The sequence below is a fragment of the Nuphar pumila genome, chromosome 15 (assembly GCF_984573655.1).
Source record: "Nuphar pumila chromosome 15, dmNupPumi1.hap1.1, whole genome shotgun sequence".
In the NCBI taxonomy this organism is placed as follows: domain Eukaryota; kingdom Viridiplantae; phylum Streptophyta; class Magnoliopsida; order Nymphaeales; family Nymphaeaceae; genus Nuphar; species Nuphar pumila.
In genome coordinates, this window is record NC_143263.1 from 90,369,626 (window position 1) to 90,392,241 (window position 22,616).

General features: G+C 39.7%; 2 pseudogenes; both read left to right on the forward strand.

The window, feature by feature from the left end:
- The first annotated feature begins 8,232 nt into the window (after positions 1–8,232).
- LOC149815965 (cation/H(+) antiporter 15 pseudogene) lies at positions 8,233–10,884 on the forward strand (annotated as a pseudogene).
- A 1,538-nt stretch (positions 10,885–12,422) lies between these two features.
- LOC149815966 (small ribosomal subunit protein uS5w pseudogene) lies at positions 12,423–19,312 on the forward strand (annotated as a pseudogene).
- The last annotated feature ends 3,304 nt before the right edge of the window (positions 19,313–22,616 follow it).

Sequence of the window (22,616 nt, forward strand, 5' to 3'; positions counted from 1 at the left end):
AACAAGAAAGTTTAAGGTCTGTCTTAACTTTTCAACGATGGTAAAAACACAAGTTTTTTACATCGGATTAGAGAGATACAAGTTTGAGAACATAAACTTTTCTGCAAAAAAATAATCAGATATTTGAGAGAAAATTCACATATATTTAGAAAATCACATGTGCGAAGAGTAAAAAGGTATTTTTAAAATCAGATATTTACAATTTTGGACATGAAGAGAATAGCATAAATTGTTCTGTTGAGGGCCATACAGATTTCCCCTTCTTGTACTACCTAATTGTCGTTCTATAAAACTTTTCCTTCAACCGCAATGGCATTCTACGATCGCACAACACTCCAGTTGCACTTTTCCATTTCATCCACCCAACCTTTATCCTATGATTTACATCTCCATCAATTTCTCCATACTTTTGAATGATAGATCCCAAATATTTGAAACAATCATCCACCAGTATTTCTTGCTCACCAAGCTTCACTACACTCCCATCACTACTTTGTTGCTTACTAAACCGACATTCCATATATTTTGTCTTACTCTTACTCAACTTAAAACCTCTTGTTTCCAATGTTTGTCTCCATAATTCTAACTTAGCATTAACCCCAACTCTAGACTCATCAATCAAAACAATATCATCAGCAAACAACATACACCACGACACATTTTCTTGAATTGATCTCGTAAGCTCATCCATCACTATAGAAAATAGGAAAGGGATTAATGCAGATCCTTGATGTAACCCAACCGTTATAGGAAAATTGGTTGTCACCCCTCCACAAGTACGGACATTGGTTACTACTCCTTCGTCACCTGCGGATTGCCCTGGAGACCCTCGTTGAGTATCAGTTATATGTTAACCAGACCAAATGCAACTTTGGTTAGACCTGTGTCCATTACTTGAGACACGTTATCTCAAGTCAGGGTGTTGAGGTGGACCTTGAGAAAGTCGAGGCGATGCAGAGTTGGCTAGTATCTCAGTCACTCAAGGGATTTTGGGGATTTCTCGGCCTTATCGGGTACTATCAGAAGTTTGTTCAGGGGTATGTAGAGTTGGCTAGTATCTCAGACCGCCTATCCCCTGATGGCCCTCCTGGAGAAGGGGGCCTTTCACTAGAGCTAGGAGGCTACTGTGACCTTCGAGTATCTGAAGGAGACTATGATTCAAAAACCGGTTTTGGCCCTACCGGATTTCACAAAGACTTTCGTGGTTGACACTGATGCATCTGGGCTCAATATAGGAGTTGTTCTCATGTAGTAAAAGCACTCCCTCGCTTATTTTAGCAAGGTCATCGCAACTGGGAAACCACGTACAAGGAATTCATGATCGCCATCATGGCTGTGGACAATTGGAGATCGTATCTGATTGGTCGGCACTTTATAGTTCGAACGGACCATAGGTGTAACGACCCCAACTCCTTCCCCTTTTTAAAATGTTTTTTTTTCAATGCGAAAACCTTTCCAAGAATCTGGGGTCCTCACAGTTCCACTTTCCATTGGATAGCCCATCACCACAAATGAACTGACAATCACCATCCATGAGTAGCAACACCAACCATTTATTTATGAACCGAAGTAAATTGTTATTATCATGCTTTATACAACTAAAAAGTATAAGAACTGAAGATAACAATGAAGCCAAGAACAAAAAAAAAACCAATCTGCCACTGCCGAAACTGTCTAACCCAAAATGTGACCCTCGCCCATCCTTAGTGAACAGTCCATCCCTCACTGCTCACCATTTCTAGTAAAACCAACGAAGTAGAGGGGTCAGAACAAAAATTCTGAGCACTGCTACTTCAAGGAAACTAGGTGAGACAAAGAACATGAATAAGATTTCATATGTTGATTTGAGTGAGTGCAAAAAAAATGCATGACTTCCTTATTATCTTACCTTTAAGTTTGATTTTTTTTTCTTTCCATATGCATGCCCTTATTTAATGCATACATCTTTAAGTTTCTCTTTTTAATTTTCATCGCCCGCGGATACACCAAACGGGTAGAATCTCCGAGGTCAAGTAGGTTCCCAGGGTAGCTTAGCACACAATTTATATTTTATTTACTGGGTTCCAACATAGCCCTCAACCGAGTCACCCTCGGAACATTAGACCTCCACATCTAACGTCGGGGACACATGGGACACCCCACGCCCACAAGTGTCACTTCCTTGGTACTAAACAAACTCACAACTGTGACCAACACACCACTCCCGGGTAAAGTGACAGACTCTCCCTAAAACCGTGGTCAGGAGAAGGAACCTCCATATCGGGTTGTGGGGACCAAATTTGCGCACACGGAGTTTTTGTATCCTCACAGCCTCCCCAGGACTGAAATTCTAAGATCTCCATTCTCCAGATGGAAGACCCAAGATCAAAAGTTACACTGTTCTTTATTATGTTTTTATTAAATTTAGTTCTTTAGGTTTGCAACACCCTATGCAAAAGTAAAGTGAAAAGCTCGCATCCACCCCTGCGAGAACTCGTATGGGACTCCCGCCCTACGAGTACCATATGAACAGTTTAGTAGTGTGTCATACCATCTTACGTTGTGTAAGTGGTGCAGTCAATGTGAAAACAACCAACCTTCTTAACAATGTGCATGAGTTATCACACCCATATGCATGTACCATCCATGTACAAGTGTTTCCATGACACCACCTATCACTTATGCATTCATCCATCATTCATAAGTACATTTTAAACACACATTGATCTCATATATGCACATGAGGACGTTAACCAATGCATGCCTTCATGTAACATTTCACATGTTCAACAAACATTCATGATTAACACGAACATCAATATTCTAATCATGCTCACATTTAAGTATCATGAAATGCAATGTTATCATTCATCCATCACCGACAAATGTGTAAATTCCAGCACCTACTAGGAGGAGTGGTCGGGCTTACCAATCCCGGCCCCTAATCCTACTGTCTAAATAGTTCATACTGTTTAGACTGCCGGCTGGACTAGGTGGAGTGGATCATCCAGCAAATCCACCGATAATGCTAAACTGCATACACCTTCATAAAGAGAGAAAAGAAACAAACACTCTTGTTCACCTACGACTGAGGGTCTATACAACAAAAGAAAGACATCTCTAGCAGCCGATTATGAAGGAACAATAACAACATTAGGAATAATGCTGACAATGGCAACCATAGGTACTCAGTGCGGGTGTCCAATGCATCAGGCTGCTGTTATGCCTGCTACAACATTAGTGCAGCCCCTGCACCTACCTGTTTTCTTTTTTAAAAAAAAACTTTATCCATGTTCAGCATTGAAACAACCCATATAAAGTGGATTCCTAACTATATCATTCCCAGGCAGGATTCTGTTGAGGGCCATACAGATTTCCCCTTCTTTATATATATATATATATATATATATATATATATATATATATATATATATATATATATATATATTTCCCTAACGCTATCTGACCGTCGTCCAAACGCCAACAACCGGATTCTGATCGTCGATCGGAAGGGGCGGGGAAGCTAGAGCTCGTACCTCGGGAAAAGCGGACGGAGATCCACCAGAAATTCACGAAGTGGCGCGCCGGATCTCCACCATCCTCCACCGGAGAAGGAGGGAGAGCAAGATAGAGAGAGGGAATTGTGGGAAGCGTCCCGAGGAAGACTCTCCATCCTTCACTCCCAGCAACCATCTTAACTGAACCGTTTAAAATCCCCGCGCTCTTGTCCTCCATTTTTGGAAAATAAGGACAAAATAAAGAAAAAAGAACAGGCGATTCCATAGTTTGCCACTGTTTAGACGTGAAATTTCGGACTCGCCATTCACTGTTTTTTTTACCGGAATGCCCCCCTCCTTTGCCTTAAGGACATAAACATCTCCTCCTAAAATGTAAACGGTTCGAATTCAGCTCGGATGTGATCAAATACTAGATCCGACTAATCAGATACTGGCTAAACGGATTGGAGTTCAGATTCAGATACAGATACAGATGGAGAAAAGCTCATACCTGATTCAGTGTTTTGCATGTGATCAGATTCATATATCTATCAAATTTAGATATCCATCGAATAAGGTACTAATAATTCAAAACTATATTCGAACGTGATTATAAGTGAATATGGTTTTAGCTTTCCGAACCTGATTAAAAGGAGTCAGATTCAGTTGGATATTAGATAAAATCCAAACTGTTGACAGCTTTTTTGGAGAAATATTACTAATCAGATATGGTCTAAATCATGCTGATCCATATCCAAGATTTGCGGATACTCACCTGCAACCTTGATCTCCCGGGTTCTCGAATGAAACTATTTGATCGGGGCCTCCTCACTTGACCTAGTCCTGCAACTAAATGAGTTGAGAGAACAAACATAGGCTTTTCAGGCTCAGCTCGTTTACAATCAGGTATTTCTCAGGCTCGACTCCTATGGCTCATGCAAGTTGAGCTGAGCCGAGTTCGTACCAGCCTGAGCCAGGCGAACATGTCAGCTTAGCCATAGCTGGCTTGCTCGCTTTTTATTCAAAGGTCCATAGTGAGAATGGAACCCGCGACACTCTTTACTTATAAGTAGACCTATCCAACCAGTTGAGCTAGCATATAGTTCTTTATTGTGATACATAACTGCTATATAACCGTGTCTAAAGGAGCCTAAATGAACACACATTGTTTGTGCTTAGCTCGCATGTTCTACACGAACTTGGGGCTCCACTCTGCTCAGATTACCTAAAGCTCGTTCCAACTCATCAAATCTCTTTTATTTTTATATAAGATTATTTATTTTATTTTATGTTTAAAAATTATAAAATATTAATAACATCCATCGATGCAAGCGAATACAATAACTGTATGTGATTTATATAAAGCTCACTTTTCATTATATAATACTTAAAGAAATTATGGATTTAGACTACGTATTTGCAGATTGAGTGTAACAATGCAACTTATTAAGAAAATGTTTATTTTATTATTAATATCATGAAAATTAAAAAAACAAATGTTATGCTCTGGCCTAGATAAGATGTTAAAGATAATGAAAAATTTTATTCTAATTTGAAGGATGATGTGCTAATGTTCGCACACACATGTAAATATTGCTTTAGGGTAAGCAAAGTAATCGCTTATATTTTTCATTACTATATTTTATATAACCATATTATCTTACTTTTAATCTTTTTAATGTCAAAAACATTTAATAAAAAATATTTTGATGCAAAAACATATATCATTTCATCTAATAAAAAATGAAGAAGTCGTACTTTTCAAATATCGTCATGAGAAGGAGATTATTTAAAGCAATGAAATACATTTTTTATCTAAAAGATTTTTTACAATGCAAAATTTATGTGCTTCTTTCAATTATTGTATTAGCAAATTAATATGATGTGAATTACAATAAAACATATTTATTTTAAATTTTTATTTAATATTTTTTATATGAAATATAAAAAGATCCAGAATGTCCACTCAATCACTACAAAATGAACTATGTTCTATAGATGATCTTGGTACTAACAAAATTTTTTACAACTCATGATACACCCTTGAGTAAATAAATAACAAATTAAGTGTGTTTGATTTTTAAATAAAAGTCTTTACAATTCATTTTTATTAAATACACATTTAAAATATTATATGTTGTTAAATGATATTCGATTAAAACATGTAAGTGCCTGTATAAAACTTGTGAGTTTCTAAAGAAAGTTATAGTTAAAAGCACGATCTCAGGAGAACATTTTTATAATAACTTCAATAATTTAGGGATTCTTCTTTTGAATAAACTCTTTAGCATTTTAATTTCAAAGTTCATAAATCCCAAATCAATAATTTCAATAATTATGGTAAAATCCGTTGGTGTCCCTTTTTTCCAACAAACTCTCTTTTTTTACCTATTTATGGTAAAATCTCTTCCTCCACTTGCTCAAAATGCAACCAATAGCTAAATTTAAGGGAAGCCTTTCCCCAAGCCTTTAAAAACCAATCCACGACATAACCAGCCCCACCCTCTCTCTCTCTCTCTCTCTCTCTCTCTCTCTCTCTCTCTCTCTCTTTCTCCCCCCTCTCTCTCCACAACCAGAGAGAGAGAGAGAGAGAGAGGGAGAGAGAGAGAGAGAGAAAGAGAGAGGTGCAACGGTGGGAAAGATGGGTATGGCAGACGTTACCACAAATGGCACAAATTTTGATGAATATTTTGGATACATGGAAAATGGTTGTGGAGGCACTGTCTTTGGCACATCGAGCGACATCTTCATGGTCATCCAATTTGTCATCCCCCTCTCCATCACTCATCTTCTCAACTTCTTTCTCCGACGCTTTGGCCAACCCTTTTTCGCCTCCGAAATGATGGTATCTTTGTGTCTCTCTCAACAATTTATGTCCTACATGCTTTTAGATAACATAGTTATTGGTGTTTTTGCTTAATCATCTCTGTAGATGCATTCATCAATTTTTATTTACTAAAAATCATGCTTGGAATTGGATAGATTTGAAGTGAAAGTTTGATTTCTATTTTCAACAAGTTTTGGTATAATATGAGTCATCGATTTTAGATCATTCTAAATGTGCATCTACACATGAAAAACACCTAATGTAATGCGTGTTTTTTAAGTTGTAAAAAATACATCTATGAGTTCGGATTAAGCAAACACCTAAAACTCTGTCCCTTTGGATCCGTTTATGATGGATTAAAAAATATGTGGTGGTTTTCTCATTGGCCATATGGTGTGGACAATGATATTTTTTGATGTTTCAAGACACATTTAGCAAATCTGACCCGGTAGATGTGTTCAAAATGATTTATTTGCTAAGAATCAACTATTATATTATATTTTTTTAATATAAAAATGCGATTTTATAGGTCCTTAATTTGTGACAATTTTCAGTTGGCAATTTTGAAAGCCTTATAAAAGTCAGCTTAGATGTCATAATTGAATGCTCCAAATGTCTATTCCTATAAAGCAGACCATGAGGATCATACCTGTAAGACTAAATTCTCAAAAGAAAGAGTAAATAATGGAAAATGAAGACTATTCGCCCCCTTCTACTGTGAGGAGGAACCAATCAACACACGCAAGGCCTTTGAAGGGTTTTTTCATGTTTTCCTTAAATCTGACCATACAAATATGTTTTATATGTTTAATTATATAATAATAAACTCTTAGATCATTCGACATGCAAGAAAGTTTTATAAGATTTAAAAATCATCGATTCAAAATTTTCATAAATATTCAAGCTTAAATTCATGTTATTTTACTAAAAAACATGATTCATGCATTGTTTCCTAGCAAATCAACCTTGTTAAACACATTTGTATGGTCAGATTTGAGAAAAAGTAGCCCAAAAGCACTCATCTACTGGTAGTAGGCAAGAAAAGTGGTAGGTACCTCTCTCTCTCTCTCTCTCTCTCTATCTATCTATATATATATATATATATATTGAGAATTAGGTGCCTACCTCAAATCTTATCAAGGTTTATTTTTTTGCAAATTTGACCCTGCAAATGTATTCGGCACAGAAAATGAAACTTTTCAATGAGAAAATGTCAATATTTCAGCTTGAACATTTATGAAAATTGTAGAGCATCAATTTTCAAACTTTATGAAAACCTACCTAGGTGCTAGAAGTAGACGATCCAAGAGTTCATTCATATAAAATCAAGCATTGAGATAAACATGAAGAAAACCCTTCCGAAGCCCTTGGGCTTACAGTAGGCAAAATAGAAAGTACATTTTTTTAAATAGGCAAATCCTGAGGTCATATCTGTGTAGCATTATTCTTGAAAAATAAAGAAGGAATTTTCAAGAATGGGTAGTTTCTTCTAGAGTGTATGGTACTAACAAGATGGACCCAAACAATATCTTCCCTCATCGAATGGCGCCGGTCAAATGGGTGGAAAATTCAAAGCTGGATTATCCAGTACACATCCCAAGCTAGAGGTTAATAAAATAACTTATACCCGAACTGGGATATGGACCAATATTAGGATCCATTTGGTAAAATGGACCGTAAGTTATGACCTGACCCGACCCATTTCCACCCTCACACCATGCATGGACATGAAGGATCCATTTGTTCCTCTCTGCCTCATCTCTCTCTCTCTCTCTGTGCTTGCAGGCAGCCTTCTTGATGTCCATCATGAAACCCTTGTTTGTACAATTCTTCGGGTCCCCCGACCAGGGCAGTGTACTTTTAAAACGCGGTATAATCATCTTTGGGTTTGCGGCGGGTCTGGACATGAACTTTAGCTCCTTCTGGACCATGGAGTATGATGCGATCGCTGTGACGGCCGCCTGTATCCTCTTCAGCTTCCTGTTCACGGCTGCCTGCACGGGTCTGGTCCTCGGCACCAACTGGTCATTGTCGTCCTACCCGTACATGGTGGTCGTCTTCGGCGTCATTGTGTCAAACGTGAGCTCCCCGATCCTGACCCGGGTGTCCACGGACCTGAAGCTGATCAAGACCCGGATCGGGCGGCTAGCGATCTCTGCGGGCCTGCTGAGCGACCTGTTCACCCTGCTGGTTGCCGGGATGGCTGTGACCTTGTCCGAGACCACACACAGCAACGTGCACGGGTCCAGCGGTGTGTTCATCTTCATAGTGCTGGTGGTGGCGATCAGGAGGATTGTCCGGTCCGGGGTGGAGTGGGTCAATAGCAAGAACCCGGAGGGGAGGTCCATGAACACGGGCCACCTGATATGGGTGGCCATACTCCTGGGGCTGATATCCCTCGTGGGCTTTTCGTTGTGTGCTGTCTTCCCGGTGTACGCAGCCTTCCTGGTGGGGCTGAGCTTTCCGAAGGAGGGGAGGCTGGTGAGGGAGCTGAAGAGCAAGTGCAGCTTCATCTCCAACTACTTGCTGATGCCGCTGATGTTTGCCCAGGTGGGGTTGGCGATGGACTTGACGTTGATGGGGACCTTGATGCAGTGGGCCACAGTCTTTGGGGTGCTGGCCCTCGCCACTCTCGGCAAGTTGGTGGGAACTTTGCTGGTTGGCTTCCTGCTGGGGATACCAATAGATGAAGGGGTGGTGCTGGCTTTCCTCTTGAACGTCAAGGGATACATGCATGTGATCAGCCTCCACAAGGCCCTGGATGTAAGGATGACACGGTGACATAAGAATATATATATATATATATATATATATATAAGGCAGTAACTGCTAACCACTTAATTTTCTAGCCAGCTAATAGGCCTTTTGAAGGTTTTTTTAGATATATATTTTCTAAATCTGACCTTACGTTCTTTTTAAAGACAAGCTGCGGTTTTGAACCTGCAACGTCCCTACATAAGGTGACGTGCACTAGCTGCTCCTACCAGACAAGCCGAGTCCCCTGGTCTACATGCTTGACTTTAAAACAATAGACTCTTAAATCATCCAACTCGGATAAGTATATATATGTTTTCATAATTATTCAAGCCTTAAAAAATCATGCTTTTTATAAAAAAACATATTCCACTTGACCATGTCAAACAAGAAACTATAGAAAAACAGTTTCAATCTTACTGATATATTTGACATTATTTATTTATCAATAGACGCTTTTGAACTTGATCGTATTGGTTTTATGAAAAACTCTAACTTAAATATTTTATCATCAGGTGTTAGTGCAATATGAGTTATTTGATTTATTTTTTAAATACATACCAGCATAAAAAAAATGACTCATTCTTCTTCCCATTATTGCAGTATGGTGTGTTCGACGAAGGGATGTACACTTCATTGATGCTGGGCGTCCTGATGAGTGTGTTGATTGTCCCCACACTGGTGCTGGGGATCGTGAAGAAGGCAAGGCGCATGGTCCCACTGCCCCGGATGGCCCTACAGTGGATGGACCCACAATCGGAGCTGCGGGTGTTGGCGTGCGTCCATGACACGCGTCACGTCCCAACCATGGTCAACTTCATCGAGGCCCTCCGCGGTCCTGCAGAGTCGAGCCTACTCATCTACGCGATGCACCTGATCGAGCTGCCGGATGACACCGACACGGTGCTGGTGTACCAGCAGGACCGGCGGTACGTCGAGGTGGCGGCCACCACCACCGAGGCCCAGAGTCAGCAGAACCAGATCTCAGCCACGTTCCGAAACTATGAGCAGCAGGCAGGCGAGGGCCTGATCGTCCGCCACATGACCACTGTCTCGTCGATCACAACTATGCACGAGGATGTCTGCAATGCAGGCGAGGACATTCGGTGCGCACTGATCGTGCTGCCGTTCCACCGGCACCAGCGGCTGGACGGTCGGATGGACCTCGGCAACCTCGGCTTCCAGTCGGTCAACCGGAAGGTCTTGCGTCATGCGCCCTGCTCAGTGGCCGTGCTGGTGGACCGCGGACTCGGTGGGACCAGCCTGCTTTCAGCCACCCAGGTGTCGTACCACGTGAAGGCACTCTTTGTCGGTGGGGCCGACGACCGGGAGGCCCTGTCCGTGGCAGCCCGCATGGCTGAGCATCGGGGCGTGAGCCTGACGGTCATACGGTTCTCACCGGACATCGCCGCACTCTCCACCTGCTCCTCCACCCGGGGGATGCTAAGCAACGATGGGTCCACCAGTGCAGAGGGCCTAGCAGCGGCGGCGAAGGAGGTCGAGACAGACGAGGCATTCATAGAGGCATTCCGTCACAAGTACGTGGCAGCCGGGGTTGCCAGCTACGTGGAAAAGTATGTCACCAGCGGGGCAGACACGGTGACGAGGCTGGCCGAGCTCGAGAGCAACTACACGCTCTTCGTGGTAGGGCGTGGGGGCCACGGTGTGTCGCCTGTGACGTCCGGAATGAGGGAGTGGGAGGAGACGCCGGAGCTGGGCCCACTCGGCGATGTTCTGGCATCGTCCGACTTCTCAGTCACCGCGTCAGTGCTCGTAGTCCAGCAACACAGACCTGGGGATGAGGTGGACCTTGATTTTGTCATATAGATTTTTTTATCACCGGTAACACGGCTCAGCCTGAACGGAGTTCAAAATATCAAGCCTTCGTCAGTTTTTGCTGCCAGGTCTACCAAGGCCAGAAGGAGATAGCAGGTACCATGGGAAAAAGATTCCAGCTTGATCCAAGCGGGCAGCAAACGGATGTCAATGCTTATTCTTTACAACTAAACATGTGCCTCAAAATTCATTACTCTACGAAATTTTGTGGAGTAAAACGCCTTTTGCCGATAAATCATCACAGGGTCTGTCATGATGCTTAAGGGATATATCAGGCTTTTGATGGCTTGTTTATGGATAAATCAACTAACAAAACAGATAGAACACACATTCTGTCTATTTTGTACCAACTGTACTTTATCCAAAGTTTGTTTTGGTCATACACTCAAGTTGTGTTTCTTATTTTCGTTGTTTGATTTACGGTCTTATGCTTTACGTGGACAACGTGGACACACATAGATAATAGGTCAGATAACTTTGTTTTAGATCATCCAACCCGATCCGCCCCACCATTATTCATGTTTTGACATATTTATTATGGATTTTAGACCCGAATATGAATGTCAATTTAAATCCAAATATGAAAAACATATAAAACTTATGTAAAATAGATACGCAAACCATATTTTTAATATTATTTGGTATCATATTAGATCCAATTATAAACATATATCAAAAATCATAGATTTTTGCCTCGAATTGGATCCAAAAGCCAAAACAATATAAAAGTTATGTAAAACAAATCAAACACCAAATTTATATACAGTCTTACAAAATTTGTGTGCACAGTCTACAAAATCTTTTACAAATCTTTGTACATCATGTACAGTGCGATTTTCATTCAGTTGTTACCGACATAGACGTCATTGTGTAAATCGCGATAGGACACTACATGGTATAACGATTCATATACCAAATAAATCGTCATTAAGGCGATTTACTAATGGTATAAAAATTAAGATACAACAATTTAACATCGATCATGCATAGGTAGTAAATATAACTCATCGATGTGGTTTACAACCACAAATGTGTCAGCAATAGTGATTTAATACTAGTGATTTATCAAATGGGAGAAGTCAGTAAATGTGTATTAGTTTGCACCCCTTGTATAAATCGTCATCACACATTTAGCATTCATAAATAAAAATTTCACAGAAAGAAAAAAATATATTTTGTATCTATAATGATTTGTACATGTGGAGGCTACATGAGACAATGATTTTCACTAATGGTATAAGCACTGAACAACGGCGATTTACCAATGGTATCAAAACTTTACCTAGATAAGACAACAATTTATACATGTGAAGGATACATATTACAACGATCGGACATGTTAATACAATCAAATACAATTATGTAGCTGAAGAATTCACACGTGATTCATGTGTTCCATTACTCACTTTTGAATTGAGATGTGTCTGTCATGAAACAGAATAATATAAGACACTACATTAAGTTTCACAAGAAATGCAAACATCCTCTCAACATTGATTACATACCAAAACACTTGTAAAACTGATGACATGGTTTCACTCAAACTGGTCGGGAAGATTGAAGGTTTCAACGTTGTAGTACACGTATGTAGGGTATCGTTGCATGTTGAAAATTACACAAGTTAGATACTGATAAGCTGCACGTAATGCAATTTACATGAGAAGTAATATAATGTATTACATACCTATTCATGCAAAGGGATTGTGTTGAAACATTTCACATCTTGTTCAAGCTCATTCTGTCTAAGACCGTTTATAAATAATTCATATTGTTCCATGAAGCGAAACATTGTTAAACATGAATACAAGGTTTTCTTCAGTGTCACATGCATAGATTCAGATCTTTGTGTGCTTATCATACCTGCACAAAAGTATTGTCTTTCATATGTCAATGCCCACTTTTCTTTGTCTCCATATAAATTTTATAATCACACGCAGTCTTCAAGGTCATGCATCTGAATCATTTCCTCCCAATAAGACATAAAGGTGACCACGTCTATGCTCTTAAGTACACACCTTGTAAACTTTTTATCAAACTCTATCATATGTTCTTTGCTACATTTTGAAAGATATGCCATAAACATAGACAATGATGTGCTTCTGTCCATACATGAAACATTGCAGCCGCAATTGCGTGATCACCATCTCTAAGTACAACTTCAGAGTGCTTCTCATTCATTGCCTATGTAAATACTCTGAACAATCACTCAAAGCTTTCCTTGGTCTGGTCATACAAAAAAGTGTCGCCTAATATGCAACTCTGTGAGTGATGTTTCACTCCGACAAACTGCACAAATGACCACTGTTCATTATTAATCTTCACTATCGTATAAAAAGCAAGCACATCATTAAAGCATTAATAATCTACTCTTGACTTTGAATCTGCCTAAAACATATTCACAGCATATTCATCTTCATCCAGTTGCATTGCACTAAAGAAACCAGGGTCATTGCTTGATTTCTTCCATAAGTAATCAACCAAAGAACATATTTCTTCATTCTTCATGTTATTTGTCATCTTCCTTTTCAAGTGGTTTCTTAGATCCATAGGTGTGAATGACACATTCTTGCGACCACCATCTATGTGCGCACATAAATTGTATGTCTTTTTCGGTGCAATGCTGGTGCTATCAGTTATTTTAGCAATTGCAACATGCGCTTCAATTACTTTACGATATAACCTTAACATACAAGTCATAAATGAAGCTGCTAATTTATGGTTATAATCACTGATTAAAGTACGAATCACATATTTCTCATTTGAAAGTCTTTTTGACACCATTCTCGCTGGACAACCACACCTTGAATCAGGCTTGCTCCTTGTTGGATTTTCACTTGACTTCTTCCAACCTTCTTTAGAACAAACATATGTCTTTCTCACAACGATACCCTATGCATTTTTTGACCAAAAATACCTTCTAACACTGAAGCCAAGTTTGAAGGCATAATCATTGTAAAATTTGTATGCAGCTTTCTCATTATTAAACTACATTCCTTCTATGAGAACATAGTCAAGTGTACTATCATGATCGTCTACCTCATTATCGAATTACATTTCTTTTGCTGGAACATTCAAGTCAAGAGTGAATCCAATGCTCGCACCCTTCTTATCATGTGCATCATTAGTGCACATGTTCACTTCTTCAGGTGCTTCATTAGTACAAATGTTCACTTCTCCATAACTTTTCAATGATTGAGATACATCATCTTCACTGCATAAGCTCACCACTATCATAAGCAAGATATCAATTTGCGTTAGCCAGTGCATACATTTACTATAATTTATTCAAGATGCATATAACAACAGATATTGATTAGTTAAGAAAGTCAAGGAAAAGATTAAATGAATCACAATATAAAAGCAACAACGATTTGTTATTTGCTTATACTATGCATCGAGTTGTTATTTACCATGCCAATAAAAGAAACAACGTGTCAAGTGCAGAAAGGAGGTCGCCACCTCCATACGCGGCTCCATCATCCTCGGTAAGCTCTCTGTCATCCCCGTCCGAAGAGGCTACTGGGGGAACAAGATCGGGAAGCCCCACACCGTCCCCTGCAAGGTCACCGGCAAGTGTGGCTCTGTCACCGTCCGGCTCGTGCTGGCACCCAGGGGGTCCGAGATCATCGTCGTCCGTGTTCCGAAGAAGGTGCTGCAGTTTGCTGGGATCGAGTACATCTTCACCTCGTCGCGCGGCTCCACCAAGACCCTCGATAACTTTGTCAAGGTATAAAGAAGATTTCATTTTCCATCGCTTCTTTTTTTTCTTTTTACTCTTTTGGTACTATGAAGCATATATTCAAAGGCTTTCCCCCCTTGGATTTTGTTAATTTGTTATGGTTCAACAAAATTTTCTCATTTTTTGGTTATAGGATTGTTATATTTCTGTTGATTTGCTTTAAATGTAATTCGCTGATGGATGTCGGTCTGATGCAGCGCATTTTTTTTGAGGTTTGTTCTTGTTTTCTTATTTTAATGAATGAAATGTGCACAGAAGAAAATCTTGTGGGTTTAATATAGTCTATGTTTATTTTTTTTAAGCTAATCTTATCTTATTTAAGGTTTTTATATGTAGATTCTTGTATATTTTCATTATTTTTTCGTTTATTGCTCTTTTTGCCTATTGGAAAGAAGACAGTTTGCATGTTTACCCTACCACTCCAAATTTTTATGTTTTCCTCTATACTATTTATGATGGGTTATTCACTTCCGCTGCTTTTTCCAATAGGGCGCACCAAATCCACACCTGCGCCCTAATTCTTCATTAGGCAACATTGAATTTAAACCACCAATTTATCATAAAGCGGCCCTCCTGCTGTTTGGAAATAAAATACTAAAATGCTTATATGAGTCATTTGCTAAATAATTTACTATTTAATTCTGATCAAATTCTTAAGGTTATTACCTAATGCTCTATTACTAATAATGGCAGGTGAGCATTGAAAACAATGATTCCGTTTTTGTTTAGTAGGAAGCCAGAGTCATTCACTACACTTCAGTGTATTTCTATTTACGATTCCACCTATGTGGTCATTGTTGCTTTTGCTTTTTTTGTAGTTTTATCACTACACTTCAGTGTATTTCTGTTTATTGATTCATCTTATATGGCCCTTGTTGCTTTTTCTTTTCTTCTAGATTTATTTTTTCTTTTCCCTAGCTTGGAAGATATTCCATGGACAGATGGTACTTGGTTTACCATTGTTGTTATTGCATGTGTGAGTAGGGGAACTTTTTAGCATGAAAAGTGGATAAGAAATGGATTTCTGGGATTCGAGTAGTGCATAAATTTTACATGTGAATGGTGGCCACATATCAAAGCAATCCGCTGCCTGTAAAATGTAACTGGGCCATGTTTATGTCGTATTGGCTATCAATTCAGTAGCTCTTATCTGTGGTCTCTTGTGAGAGGAGCCACATATTTGTGTTTGCAATGATGGCTATTTTACATGTATTTCTTTGGTTTTCTGTGAAAACATTTTTGCGATTAATTATTTGGCACGGTTATGCTATTAATTGCATTTGTAATGACTATGATGTTATTCACCTTCTCTTTGTAAAATAATCTCTCTCTAAGTCTATTTCACTTTATGATTGCTGTTAGAATATATTACGGTTTTATTGATTTCATGTTATCCATTTCTCGAATCTTGAAGCCTGATTTATGTTGTCTGTTTTATCCTTTAATGGACTACTTTGAGAGACTATTTTCTTGTTCTTACCCTTGCTCATTTGTTGATTATTGACAAGGTGATATCCTTGATGATTTATTTGGGTTTCGGTTTGTTTACAACATGTGATATCTTCTGCATAATAAATGGTGGAAATATTTAAAATGATTGCACCATCAGATTTTTTATAAGGGTTGACATATGAGCTTCTGAATCTATAGTGAGTGCTGTTTTTTTACAAGAAAAAATGGTTTCTGGTTTCTTACAAGAATTGGGAACAGAATAAGCTATATCAGATTAAAGAGATTATAAGGGAAGGTGAATCCATAGAGACTTCTATAAGAGACATATATTATTATCTGAAACTGAAGGAGCTTCTATGGAGTTTTATCTGTTCATTTGTCCTGAGGTAATGCTGCTACGAAGCTCGACTTTGTAGTGGTGGAATTTGCCTGCCACATTCCATAATACCCTCCCAATGATGGTTCTTGAAAATCTTAGTATATGTTTGGGGTTTAATATGTGGACCGTGGGTATTTGTCACACATGATTGATCTCTATTATTGTGCTCTCACATCTGGAGGACTTTTCTTTCTTGCTTGAATCTGTATTCTGGGCACGTCAAATCTAGATTTGGAGCCCATTTAGGTTATGTTTGGGAGTGCTGAATTGTAGTATGTGTTGTGGTTTCCGCCATGCCCTCGTACTTGCTGTTTGGGAGCTGTGGCATTGCTGAAACAATGCTTTGGGGCTGGTGCTGACTGGCCCAACACCTCATTTCAACACTTTTCACGAGAGCATGTGTTTGACAACTCCATCTCTCAACACCACACTTTGCCAAAACGATATTTTGGCAGCACACTGAAACCATGTTTCCATCCCATTGCATGGCTCTCCCAAACATAGCCTTAGAGCTTTTGTCAGAATTGTTGGGAAATCAAAATTGTGGGGCCCTAGACTGTGAATATGTAGCCCTTGCTTTAGGCTATTGGGTACCTGTAGGAAGAGTTTGTTGTGTAATTGCAAGTTTCTGCCATGTATTTAGCTCGACACTACTCTCCAAAACTGATACTTCATTATTGCTTCAGTCCAATCCAGATCAACCTTTAAATGTGTCCCATATATGCATGTTGCTGATGCTCCCAATGGACGGTTGATCTTTGTTGATGTGGTGCACAAGAATTATGTATAAAGAAGTGGCTCAAGTGATTTTCCCAATGTTGTATCGTACCATGTGGTACGATAAGTATCGTAACTATGACCTAACTTGTCGTATCTGTATCGGTTACATCGTACAATACATGTCTGACACACTTTAAAAAGGCCGAAACTCGACTTTTTTATTTTTGGGTTTTAAAGACCTCATTAAGGCCAATTCTCTCATTTATGTAGAGGCCTTTAGAGGAGAACCCACACACCCTAAGAGGCGAGGGAGCGATTTGGTGGGCCGAGTTGTGCGCAAGGGAGAGGTCTTTTGTGGATTTCTCATGTAAGAGTGCATTTTCATTCAAGGGAGTGAGCTATGGTAACAAATCCATATTCTTTGCTTCCCATTGATTTTTTTTGGGAGAAAGATGACATCAAATTATCCTACCTGGCAATGGGGCGCTCAAGTAGTGAGTGAAAAATGATTGAAAATCTAGTGCAACTGTTACCATCATATTGTTTTTGGTGGTATCTCTTGGTTGAAGTATTATTTAGTCGGGGCACATCACAATGTTGCCCCATGTATGTCAAGGAATTTGCAGATGTCGTGAAATGACAATGTCAATAATTACTTACTAGTCTAAGAAAAAAAACAAGAAAAAAAGTTGAATGAGGTAGAAATGAGTAGCTTTGAGTAAATGTGTATGCGTAGCCTTGAGTAAATGTGTAGGATGAAGATGAACTCCCTACTTTTGATCATATGTCCCCTATCATAACATTATGAGAAGAAGATAACGATGATGATGATGATTGATGTTATATTTCCGAAAAACTTAGTTATTTAACACTCAAGTGTTCGTAAACTTAAACTTGGTTATTTTGTTTTTGTTTATGAAACATGAAAGTATGAGTCTTGTGGCATGTTCTTAATTGTAAAATATTTAATATTTTGCATTGTTGTTATGAGATATTCATGCAATATTATATATATATTAGTTGATGTTTGATGATGCCTTTGTTATTTTTTTCTGATTTTTTTTTATTTTTGGAATTTTGATCATTTTTTATTAAAAATTATCATTTTTACAATATTCTATTCTATGATACTTATCTAACTTTGGACCCGACCGATATGGGTAATGATACACTACTTACAACCTTGGATTTTTCAACCAGGAAGACTAGCTTTGTTAGGGGAACCACTGCTAGGTCTTTTACAAACCATGTTAAGGCTAACTGTGACTTTTTTTTTTGTTACTGGGTCGTTAAATCGGGTTTTTGATGGTTGGTTCCTTGAAGGACTGAAGATGTTTTTGCTTTTGTTGTTTGGTAGTTCTGGATGTTGTTCACATGCAATGCATGCTTTAATGATTGTTGTTTAGCACTTTCTTTATCGACACATGGTCTGGAGCGTATTGTTTGGATTTTTTTCTTTTGCTATTTTTGATATTCGGTTCTTTTTATGAATATTTGTATGGTTACTTGATGTACGCATACGGATTTTAGGACATGCAACCAGTTGCCATGTTGTTCGATAAGATTTCTGCCTTTTTTATAATCGATTGCTTTGGTTGCGGATCTGGAACTGGTAATCCTGAGGTAGCTATGCTTCATGGAAAAAGTCTTGCCCCGATCTTAAATTAAGCTTCCTGTTTCAACCAGTAATGTCGTTCATTACGAGGTCAAATTTGGCTGTCAAAGTGCTTAAAATTTGTTCTGTTTGTGCTTAACAAAATTTTTTTGGAAGCAGCTTGATGCCATCCTAAGGGCTCAATTGCATCCTGAGGAAGAGGGCACTGCCACACCCTCTGCTGGGGAGCCCTCATCTGCTGAAAAGCCTTAGTGTTTGTCATCTCCCTTCTTGTTTTGTAGCTTATGTTTGTTGGTTTGTTTAGTAGCAATTTGCTTTGAAGCTTCTGTTGCGTAATTGAACTTTTTTGCTTTGCAGGCAACTTTTGACTGTCTGTTGAAAACATTAAGCTTCCTTACTCCCGATTTCTGGCGAGACTCGCTTCACAAAATCTCCATTCCAGGAGTACACAGATTTGTTATCAAAGCCCACCAAGGTGATAATCCTTGAGGATGTTGATAAGGATGTCGTTTGATTGAGTTGTTGTAGGTTAAGGTTAGGTTTTTTGCTTGAACAGGTAGCACAGCAACGTTTGCCAAGAACAGAACTACAGCATTTCATTAATCTTTTCACCGCCTCCTTTTTGAAGCTTTTTGTGTTTAGAGTTATTGTATCTATATAAACTCGGGTTCATAATGCTTTTGATTTTATATTTTTGTTATCATATTTTTCACGTTTCCTCATGATTTATTTTCCTTGCCTTTCGTATGTACTCGTTGAAATGGTGCGTTAAACATTTGACTGTAGAAACCATTAGATGCTATTGTTACATTTTAGTCTAGTTGCGATCTCACGCTGTAGGTGGTTGTTGACCCGATTTAGCCTTATAAATGTGTTTGGCAAAGCAATTATTGACTTTTGGATCATGCTTTTTTTTATATATATATATATATTTGCGTCCTTGTTCTTTGCATCCCCAGAACTAGAGAGGGTTGTGTATGTTCGCCCCCGATGATTCACTGAATCCCACGCCTGTGTTCGGGGCTTTGAATGAGCACCACGTATACAAGCACATGGGGGCTCGTATTCTTGTGTATGTTGACATAACTTTGCATCGGACTCTGGTGTTGTTGCAAAGACTTAAGTACCCTTTATTGCTATTCTTCTCGTAAAGTGATGGTTTGAAAAAATGACAAAAATGCCCTTCATTCAAAAAAGAAAAAACAAATAGTTCAAAAAAAGGACAAACATGTCCTCCATCCAGAAAGTCGAGGATGATGTTGACTCTTCAAAGTCTTCTTTTTTTTTTCTGTTCAAAAAAAGGACAAACATGTATCCTTCTTCTTTCTCCGTAAAACACTGTAAAACCCTTTCTCTCTCTAGAGAAGAAATCAAGGGAAACAAAGAGTTCTTCCTGGAGAAGGCCATGAACATCAACCCTCTCACTCTCTCTCCCTTCTCTCTCTACTTCTGTGCACATCCAACAGACGATCCTACATTGCTCCATCGTCATCTTCTTTTTCTTCCTTCTTCGTAAAACACTGTAAAACCCTCTCTCTCTGTAGAGAAGAAATCAAGGGAGGTAAAGGGTTCGTCCTGGAGAAGGCCATGAACACCAACCCTCTCACTCTCTCTCCCTTCTCTCTCTACTTATGTGCCTGATTTAGAGTTTTTGCCCTTACAGGAGGGGGGTCCGGGGGCTCCCCCCCGGCGCGGATCCCGCTGCGCGGTCAGCGGGCGGGGGTCCAGGGGGGCCGCCCCTGGCGGGGGGCTCAGGGGGCAGCGCCCTCTGGACCAAATTTTTTTTGGGCCTTCCAACAATGATTTGTAGTATTATCGGGCTTTCCTACAGCAATTTGTAGTATTTGTAGTGTCTTCCGTAAATCGCGAAACGCTATAGCGATTTGTAGTGTCTTCCGTAAATCGCTATAGTGATTTATAGTGTCTTCCGCAAATCGCTATAGCGATCCGCAATCGCTATAGCGATTTGTAGTGTCTTCCGCAAATCGCTATAGCGATCCGCAATCGCTATAGCGATTTGTAGTGTCTTCCGCAAATCGCTATAGCGATAGCGATTTGTAGTGTCTTCTGCAAATCGCTATAGCGATTCACAAATCGCTATAGCGATTCACAAATCGCTATAGCAATTTGTAGTGTCTTCCGCAAATCGCTATAGCGATTTGTAGTGTCTTCCGCAAATTAGGACCAACTTGTCAGGGCCATATCTCCCTAACCGGAGGTCATATTCTAAATCCGTAAAAAGTGGTGTCTTCGTTATTGAGTCTATAGTGATAGCAATTTGTAGTGTCTTCCGCAAATTAGGACCAACTTGTCAGAGCCATATCTCCCTAACCGGAGGTCATATTCCAAATCCGTAAAAAGTGATGTCTTCGTTATTGAGTCTAGTTTATTTTTGTAAATTTTCAGCAATTTCTATTGTCATTTCATTCCCCATTTTAACTTCAACGATACATTACAACCACAATCATCAAAAGAAAGATTGCCCAAGCTAAGAGTCACCGTTCTCGCCCTCCTCCTCGACAGCAACCCAGTCGGTGCAGTCGCGCTGAGGATGGCCAGCAGAAGCTCCACCACGTCGTCTTCCTCTCCCTAGCGAGGAGGTCTCAGCGGAGCCGTCGTTCCGGTGACGGGTGTTCATCTCGTTCCGGTGACGGGTGTTCTACGAAATGTAAATCCCCTCTTCTGTAAGGGCAAAAGGCCATGAACACGCTGGGAGGAGCCCTCAAACCCCCCTTCTGTAAGGGTAAAAGCTCTGAATCAGACTCCATAACTCTTCAAGTTGAATGATGCTACCCACACTGGGAGGAGGTCTCAGACCCCCCTTTCTGTAAGGGTAAAAACTCTAAATCAGACTCCACAACTCTTCAAGTTGAATGATGCTACCCACGCTGGGAGGAGCCCACAGACCCTCCTCCTGTAAGGGTAAAAACTTTGAATCAGGCTCCACAACAGTAAATGTGCAGGTCAGTCGGTGCTTGATGGAGCAATGTATGATCTTCTAATGGATGTGCACAGAAGCAGAAATAGAAGGGAGAGAGAGAGAGAGAGAGTTGAATGATGCTACCCACGCTGGGATGAGCCCCCAAACCCTCCTCCTGTAAGGGTAAAAACTTTGAATCAGGCTCCACAACAGTCAATGTGCAGGTCAGTCGGTGCTTGATGGAGCAATGTATGATCTTCTAATGGATGTGCACAGAAGCAGAAATAGAAGGGAGAGAGAGAGAGTAAGAGGGTTGATGTTCATGGCCTCCTCCAGGGGAGATTTCTTTCTCGGATAATCCTGCAGTGCAGAGACTGGGTCTTAAATAATCATCTTCGGGGCACTTAAGTCTTTACAACCACTCATTTTCAAGAGCCGTCATTTTTTTTTGCACCAATGGAGGAGAGGGTACTTAAGTCTTTGCAATCGCATCAAACTCCAACGCTAATTAATGCTGACAAACATGGGGATACGAGACGCACATGATTACATACGTGGTGCTCTTTGGGACCCCCGATCATGAGATGTAGCTAACTGCCCTGTTCGGGGGGGGGGGGGGACATATAACCTGTTTATGGAAAAAAAACCTGTATACATGTTTGGGTTCTCGCTATTCAAAAGCCTATTCGTACTACAAAACATGTACAAGATTAGATTAGATTTCATAAAAAATAGGCGAACAATGGGTCTTTCTAGGTCGATTCTTTGTAGCAAATATTAGCCCCCCATTTTTTTTAATATTTTTCTTTGTCAGCCTTTTTTAGTTGTATTTGGTGGTTGTTATTCTGGTTACCGAGTCAGTTGGTAACTGCAGCGTATGTGAGCGGCTATGATTTAT